The sequence below is a fragment of the Pseudophryne corroboree genome, chromosome 6, assembly GCF_028390025.1.
Source record: "Pseudophryne corroboree isolate aPseCor3 chromosome 6, aPseCor3.hap2, whole genome shotgun sequence".
NCBI lineage: Eukaryota > Metazoa > Chordata > Amphibia > Anura > Myobatrachidae > Pseudophryne > Pseudophryne corroboree.
Genome location: NC_086449.1, coordinates 576,411,356 through 576,419,557, shown reverse-complemented (window position 1 = coordinate 576,419,557; position 8,202 = coordinate 576,411,356).

Sequence of the window (8,202 nt, the reverse complement as noted above, 5' to 3'; positions counted from 1 at the left end):
TATTCACCTAGACCGTGATTCACCAAGACTTCACCAAGAGGAGTTCAATACACTCATACTGTTTTCAACCCACTATCATTCTATAGTTTTCTGATCAGAAAAATCATTTCCCGTAATCTGATAGCTCTCCCCAGAGGTATTACAGTAAAGTAAGGTATTTAAACTAAATTTTGGAAACTGAAATCAATTTGTGCTATTATCGCGTTGCTTCCGTATCGCCTACTAAAACAATGCTTTCGTGTGATTTGTATCTAGTGGGCGTATCTGCACACTGCGTTGCGTAAACACACCACGTGTGTAGGCCTTTGTGTTTGCGTACGTAATCTCGCACGTTGCCCGAGACACGTATGCAAAAAGCCAGATATGCTCACAGTAACGCAAATAACACGTTTCTATAAATGCAAATGATATTTAGCTATAATCATTTACCGAACACCACACAGATTTCATTTTATCAACTTATATTAGACCAGGCTGTGTGCGTGTTTTAAAATTACTCCCTTAAATATTAATTTTTACTTTTAACTACAAATAGCAACAAATCTTTCTCAGCACGTTATCAATGCAAATGGCAAACAGGAAGGTAGATAGGTGAAAATACACAGATGAAAATGCAATTCTAAATTAATCTAATAACATACATTGATGTCACACACATATTATATTACATCTATGAGACCTTATTCAGTGCTTCTAATTTGCATATGAATGTGCTTTTAACTATCTGTGAAGGCGATTTCCTTCACTGCTGGGAGAAAAAAAAAAACCAGTTACACAGGTTCATTTGCATTTCAATGGCCCATCTCACAAGTATCAGAGTTAAACAGACTCTTGAAGGGAGAAAAAAAAACCAACAACTTTGTTTTATTTCTGTGTGTCGTTCTTACTAGTGATGAGCGGATTCGGTTTTACTCGGTTTTACTCGGTTCTCAAAACCGAATCTTATTGGCTCACTGATGTCACGTGTTTTGGATAGCCAATAAGATTCGGTTTTGAGAACCGAGTAAAACCGAATCCGCTCATCACTAGTTCTTACATCAAATATTAATTTTACTATTAACTTACATTAAACCCTATCTGAACTATTTATGATTGATTATGATATGGATTAACTAAATGCATTGGAAACTCATAAATGGTGATTTCTTTTTAACAATGGATGGCTGATTATTCCCAAAATGGCCGCTGCTCCTCCCCCTTCCACATCCATGAGGGTTACACAAAATGGAGGACAGACCATGCGGCTTCTTTTGTCACAAAGAAAAAAAAATCACCATGCAAGCCCCTGAAGTTATTTTAAGCCTGGCTTAAAAATAAAACTATCAAGCTATGCAAAGCGATTAAAAATACTTTTAAACCTATTTAAACAGACAAGCAATCCAATCTGCGTGTGCAGTTGGCACCAAATAGAAATTAAAACCAGATTTAAAAAGAAAATAGCTTAATGTTCTTACCTTCTTCGGATTCCACCAGCATCCCTACAAACCAAGAGAATCAGACGCAGACGCTCATCTGATCAGCACTACAAGATACCACCTTCCGCCCTTTGCTGATCGATAAAGTCTGCGCATTTTCGCCTGACTGCGGATATGAGGTGGACCGGACTTGCCCCCAATTGATAAAGCTAATTATTTATCTTATAACACAAGCTATTTCCTAACACCGTGTAGCCGTAATGGCCGCTAAACCACGTGCACGTGCTACGCACTCCGTACGCTATCTGCGTATGAAGACCTCACACGTGGTACGCAAGTTACGTACACACGCTGCGCTGGGTGTACGGAATACATACAGCGAGCGCACACACAGACAGTACTTTTATAAACTTTAAACACAGAATATGCTTACACTGTAACACTGTACTTAGTACTGTAACACAGTAATGATATAACGCTTCTTAACCTTGTTAATATAAAAGCTGCTTGTGCGACTGAGACGCTCAGTATACCCTTAGCAATGTAATGATTAACACACTCTACCTTGTAAGGTTCCAAAACCTTTACTGACGATTTTAGTATGTAAAAAGGGGAAAACAGTTACAGCTTATACACTACAAAACTAACATTAATACCTAAACAGAATAGCTAGACATGAATATACAATAGCGGCATAATCGTAAACAATAACATACAAAGAGAAAGAGTAAATGGCTAACACAGGCGGAGAACAAAGATGGTCACAGAGAAACTTACACACGTGGGAATGATCGCAAGCGCAGTCCTGGAAATCCAGCTCTCAGTTAATCAATGATGAAAACCTTGTGGAGAGAAGTGAGTGAGCTGGCCCAGGCTGGCTGCCTTATATTTACAGCCTACATTCACAATACAATGGTCCCTACAATCTCATTGTTCATTGGACACAGGAATGTCTCTTTGCACTATAATAAAAGGTCATAGGTGGGTTCATACGGGGGGGGGGGGATGTGTCTCTCTCCAACTGCTCAGGTGGGAGGCATCCTCTGGATTCCCCCTGCATGTGTAATGAACTGCAAATACAGTAAATGTCCATAAACTTATTTTAAACATAACTATACGCAGGAGCGATTTATCTCTTCCTAACCAACACCGGATTGTTTCTAATAAAATACTCTTCAGTTAGGTACCAGACACCACTGTTCAGACCCTGTCTGACCCTTTGTATCATGCAAAGAGGAATTCCCTTGTCCACGAACCATTTACACTAACCATACTTACAGATATTATTAAAGGGAATATTACCTACAAAACACGCTATGTGGGTTAAATATGCTATAAACAAGTCGCCCGCTACAAGCTCATAAACTCTACCGTAAATACGCATATACCGCGCGTACTCGCCGGAGCGAGCGTACGCAATTTGCGGACATGTGCACGTACAGCAGACTATATGCACGAGCAGCGGGCATGTGCATGGGGTTAATATATGGCAATGTGAAGCATTATATTTTTCGACTTTGACAGTTGCAAGGCATGCTGGTATGTGTAGTTCAACAACAGCTGGAGAGCCGAAGGTTCCCCATCCCTGCTCTAGGACGTATGAAAAAATAGGATTTTAATACCTACCGGTAAATCCTTTTCTCTTAGTCCGTAGAGGATGCTGGGTGCCCGTCCCAGTGCGGGCTGTATCTGCAGTTTGCTTATAGTTACGCTCATGTTGCGTTGAGTTTAGTCACTCTGTGACTGTTGTTGGTCATGCCGTTGCATGCGTTGTTGTTGAATGCCAGGTTGTACGGTGTGTTAGTGGTGTGAGCTGGTATGTATCTCACCTTAGTTTAAAATAATTAAATAAATCCTTTGCCTTGAAATGTCCGTCTCCCTGGGCACAGTTCCTATTACTGGAGGAGGGGCATAGAGGGAGGAGCCAGTTCACACCCATTCAAAGTTTTATAGTGTGCTCATGTCTCCTGCGGATCCCGTCTATACCCCATGGTCCTTGAAGCATCCCCAGCATCCTCTACGGACTAAAAGAAAAGGATTTACCGGTAGGTATTAAAATCCTATTATTTTTTTTGAGTCCCACTGTAATTAATGGGCGCCTGACTATGCAATTGAATTGTTCCAAGAGCCCAATAATTGTCCAAAATAGACAGGGTTCAGCTGCGTGTAGTGGCTAAACCCATCCAAAGTCCTGGTTAGAGTGCCCAAACCATAGATGTGTCGCATGTTTCTTCTCACCACCTCAGGATTCTGCAAGAAGAAATGTCTTCCCATGGCATTCTTGCCTGAATGGAGCAATAATTGAATTGCTCCGTTGTGTGCCATCCATCTGCCAACTGTCCCTGGTACAGCGGGACAGTCCCGCTATTCGGACACTATGCTGCTGTGCCTCCCGTGTGCCCCAGTGTCCTGCGGGCAGGTTGGGAAGCCTGTGATCACCGCTGCTCTGCTCAACAAACAGTGCCATTGTAGCAAGCCTGGGGGCTGTGGACATGCTCCCAAAATTATTAAAACGGGATGTGATGTGAAGCCATGCCCCTTATCATTCAAAGCCCCACCCTCTATTTAAGGCACACACAACTGTGCTGCGCGAAAGTCCCGAATCATACAGTTTTGAAGTTGAGCTTTATGGCCAGTTAGTGGCAGCAGCAGCAGGGGAAAACAATTTAGTCACCCCCTGTATATTTTATTCTATCGTGATAGTGGCCAGTTCGTTCAGAATGTCGGGCAGGTTTGCAGTCCAGATGTCACTGTTCAGTGTCAAGATTTACAATTCAGACCTCCCTACCATCACACTCTTTTTTTTTTTTTTTTTTTTTTTTTAAGCGCTGTCCCGACAACCTACCACGTTCAATGTTGACGTTATAATCTTGTCAGCATTCTCATGTCCACATAAATGTATGTTGAACAAATATATGCGCAGCCTCTCCAGTGTCACGAGCCGTTGCAGCTCGTCTGCATTACATGTCATGGTCATTGCTGGGTGACTGAGACGAAAGGATTCTTACGGCCAGCGGCTTCCCACCAGTCTCTAGGCAACGGAGATGCCTGGTGGCCGTGGGGCCGCGCTCCGGCTGTATTAGATGTTTAGAAGGGTTTCTTGGCTGAGTCAGCATCTGGATTGGCCCCCTTTATCTTTCCATCAGCCCTATCAGGACCTGCCAGTTATAGTTTATGCGTGCCAGTGTGAGCCCCTGGTCCTGAGTTCCTGGTTCTGGAAGGGTTATTCCTGTTAGGTACTCCTGTCGGTTCTTGAAACAATCCTGGTCCATTACCCTGCACGGCTGGAGCCGCAACTTCTCATCCAATCCTGCATTCCTGGCCTGCCTGAATATCTACCTATACACTGTACGGCTGGAGCCGCAATTTTTACTCATTTCCAGAATCCTTGGGATCTCTAAATTTTCCATAAATCCAGGCGGTGTTCTAATTACCGTCGAGCGTACTAGCTCTATAGGAACATTGGGTGACTGTTAGTGGTTGAAGACCTCGCCAGTAGTGACTCTAAGTGGGGAATTCAAATGTTATCCCTCCCGTCTAAAGTGACGGGAGATCGCAGGGGGCGATATACAATTTATTTCCCCTATCGTGCTGTTTACTCCCATTAGTGTCTGGTTTAGCGGTGTAAAGCGGCTAAACCAAACTAATGGGCGCGATCGGGAAAAGTGCCATTTGGGCGCCCAAATGGATCACATTTCAGCTCGCCACCCCTTGCGGGTTCAAGCTGAAATGTTAACACCAGCAGCCAATAGCGGCCGAACGGAGCTACATTAGAATAGCTTTGTTTGACGCCATCTAGTGGTAGCTGGCCAGATACACAGTTGAATTCCGCCCCAAGGGTCTTATGTGAATCCGCTCTGGTGCATTGTAACATCCAGACTTCTAGGGTTGACCTATGACTACGCAGACTGGCCGCGGCAATAGCAACAGTGGTGCAATGTTTCTTTAGGTACATGATCGCAGTTGAAGGCAGTTACACACCTCAAAAATTATCATGACGCACCTGTATTTTGCTGCCACTCCCACGTTAATTCCCCCACACGGTCCATTCCTGTCCATCACTGCGTATAACATGTTAGTGCATTCGCAAAGATACCTTGGAGCGTGCGCAATGTTATCACAGCACATGTGCAGTCTGCTGATAATCACTCCGCTGCAAAAGCATCGTCAATACCTACAAACCTGAATTAGGTCCAATATTCAAATCAACGTCAGTACGACTTCTCAGTGCAATTAGCAAATTTGTGAACATTGGGGGTGATTCAGACTGGAACGCTGCAGCGGCGGTGCTCGCAGTCTGGTGTCCAGTGAGGTGTGCTCACGCGTTCCTGCGATCTCCCATCACTTTAGATGGGAGATTGGGCAGCGATATCAATTGAATTCCCCCCAGAGAGTGGAGCAATGCAAAAACCTTTCAAGGAATACAGAACAGAAGTGACAAACACATGAACGCGGTGGTGAAAGTTCGGCAGGTAGTGAGGTGAGTGATGTGTGCGGGTGCCCCTGGTGCTGAGCAGGACACTGTATAGTGTGTGCAGAGGGAAAGGAAGGATAATGGCTAGTAATAGTGGGTAATAGCCCCTACTCTACCCCAGCATGGTCTCTCTACTGTGATATGGAATGATACATAGCAGGTTTCTTGATTTCAGGAATCGCCAACCGGCAACATACAGACACTGCCAACACTGTGTCGGATATAAGGAGATGCACAGTATTTGCAGAACTCCTCTTATTACCGCAGCGCTCTCTCTCCTATAGGGCTACATGTAATTCCTGAGTATAACCCACTGAGCACGTTGTGGGGTCACTGATGCTGGAGGTATAATGAGATACACAGTATTAGCAGAGCTCCTCTTATTGCCACAGCGCTCAGCACGCATCTCTCCCCCCGCTCAGCACAGCGCGATGTGTGCCTAGCGTGCGGGGGGCCGCTCATTTCACCCAACGGTGAAATGAGCGACCTGCTAGATTGGGCCTGCATGCAGGTCAATCTAGCACCAGCAATAGCGATGCGCTATTGCTGTGAGGGGTACACACGGAGTGATCACTGCTTAAAATCTAAGCAATCTAGTCAGATTGCTTAGATTTTAAGAAGCGATCGCTCCGTGAGTAACCCCCTTTAGTTGCTCGATATCTAGTACATGAAGGCTTCTCAAATTACTTGCAGTTATTCGTCACCAATCTTCCTTGGGGCCAATCTTCACATCCAACCAGAGCTGTTAACTGACATTGGCACTAATCAACAATATGAATACACCTACTGAGCTGTGACTTTGCCTTTTTAAAGCCTCCTGGTGGTGACTTGCATAACCAGAGCTGACCCTGCAACCTATCACAGCCCTTACCTTGCCATTATCATAATATGACCTTGCTCCAGAATATCTATCATTGGGTGCGAATAAGCACATCTAGAGAACAAAGTATAACAACAGGAGCAACGTTGCCAAACATGCCTAGTGACTTGAGAATGCATACAAGGTTATACAATAATTTACAACATTTTGAAAGGACTTGCAAACTCCATGATTTGCCTAAGCAGGAGTGGGTAAGACACCTAGCGCATGGAGAAGACGGGGTCAGTCGAAGTGTGATCACTGAGGGCTGTGGAGATTATGACAAAGTCGTAAGGGCCCTACAGTAATACTTTATCACTCCTGAGTCTTACAGGCAAAAGTTCCGGGACTTAATACACTTTCCCAAATGCCCTAACCCAATCCACTAAAGTAACCCAAACACATAAACTAACCCTAATATCCTAACCCTGAAGCAGGGCCTATGGTAGAGCCCATCTAGCATGCCAGATGGTCAGGTGGGCGGGTCCAGTCCTACAGAGAGCCGGGAAGGCCGCGTGCAGTACAGCTCTTGGTTCTGACCGAAGTGTGTGTCTCTAGGAAAGATGGGGGCATGCTGTGAGTCCACACCCCCCTGACTCGTGGTGCGCTCCTGTGAGCAGTGTCCATGCACCCCGCCCCTGTGCTGTTCCCAAGTGCCATGGCCCAAAAAGTAGCCCCAGTCCATCCCAGACCTAAAGGGCACACTGGATGGGTCATATGGTTCTTATCTGCTCGGTATTACCCATATTGTACATTTTACCAGCTGCATGGCAGTATTAGCTCCATGTATGAATACAGAGCAGGAATCCTATGATCTTATTTGCTAGTTACACACAGATTTGAAGTTAGTACAGATAGCAAAGGTCTTTCTGTTTTGTATACATACAGTATATGGCGCCAATAATACCGTGCAGCTGTATTGGCGCCATATATATATTATGGGTAAAACCGATTGCGGGCAAATTTCTTTTCTGTTATGTTTCAAATTTTGGTTAGTGCTATCATGGCTTCTTTTAATCACAGCTATAAACAGCCTAGTTGGATGTGGCTCACAAGCCTGCCTTGTATAGATACTTCTCCTCAGTACCTGAGACTGCATTTAACTGCAGTGCAATGGTGTGTTGGGCATATATGCTACTATAGGGACTAGCCAAGAATTGGGGTCCCAAATTACTAGTCTGTGCCCAAATGACTCTGCTGTTCCCTGTCCCCACAGGGAACAGCAGAGAGAGCCAGAGCAGGTGGTGTAGTTGATTAAGGGTGGTTTGAGACTGATGAGACCCAGTCCATTTTTATTATGCTGTGTGTGCAATATATAACCTCGCCGTGAAGTGACACTAGTGGCTCAAAAAATCAGACTCAAACGGGCACAATGCTCCAACATTTCAGTTGTTTATACAGAATTCTGTTGTGGAGTAAGCCATTTTACATGTAAAAGGAGTTATGTGTTTAAA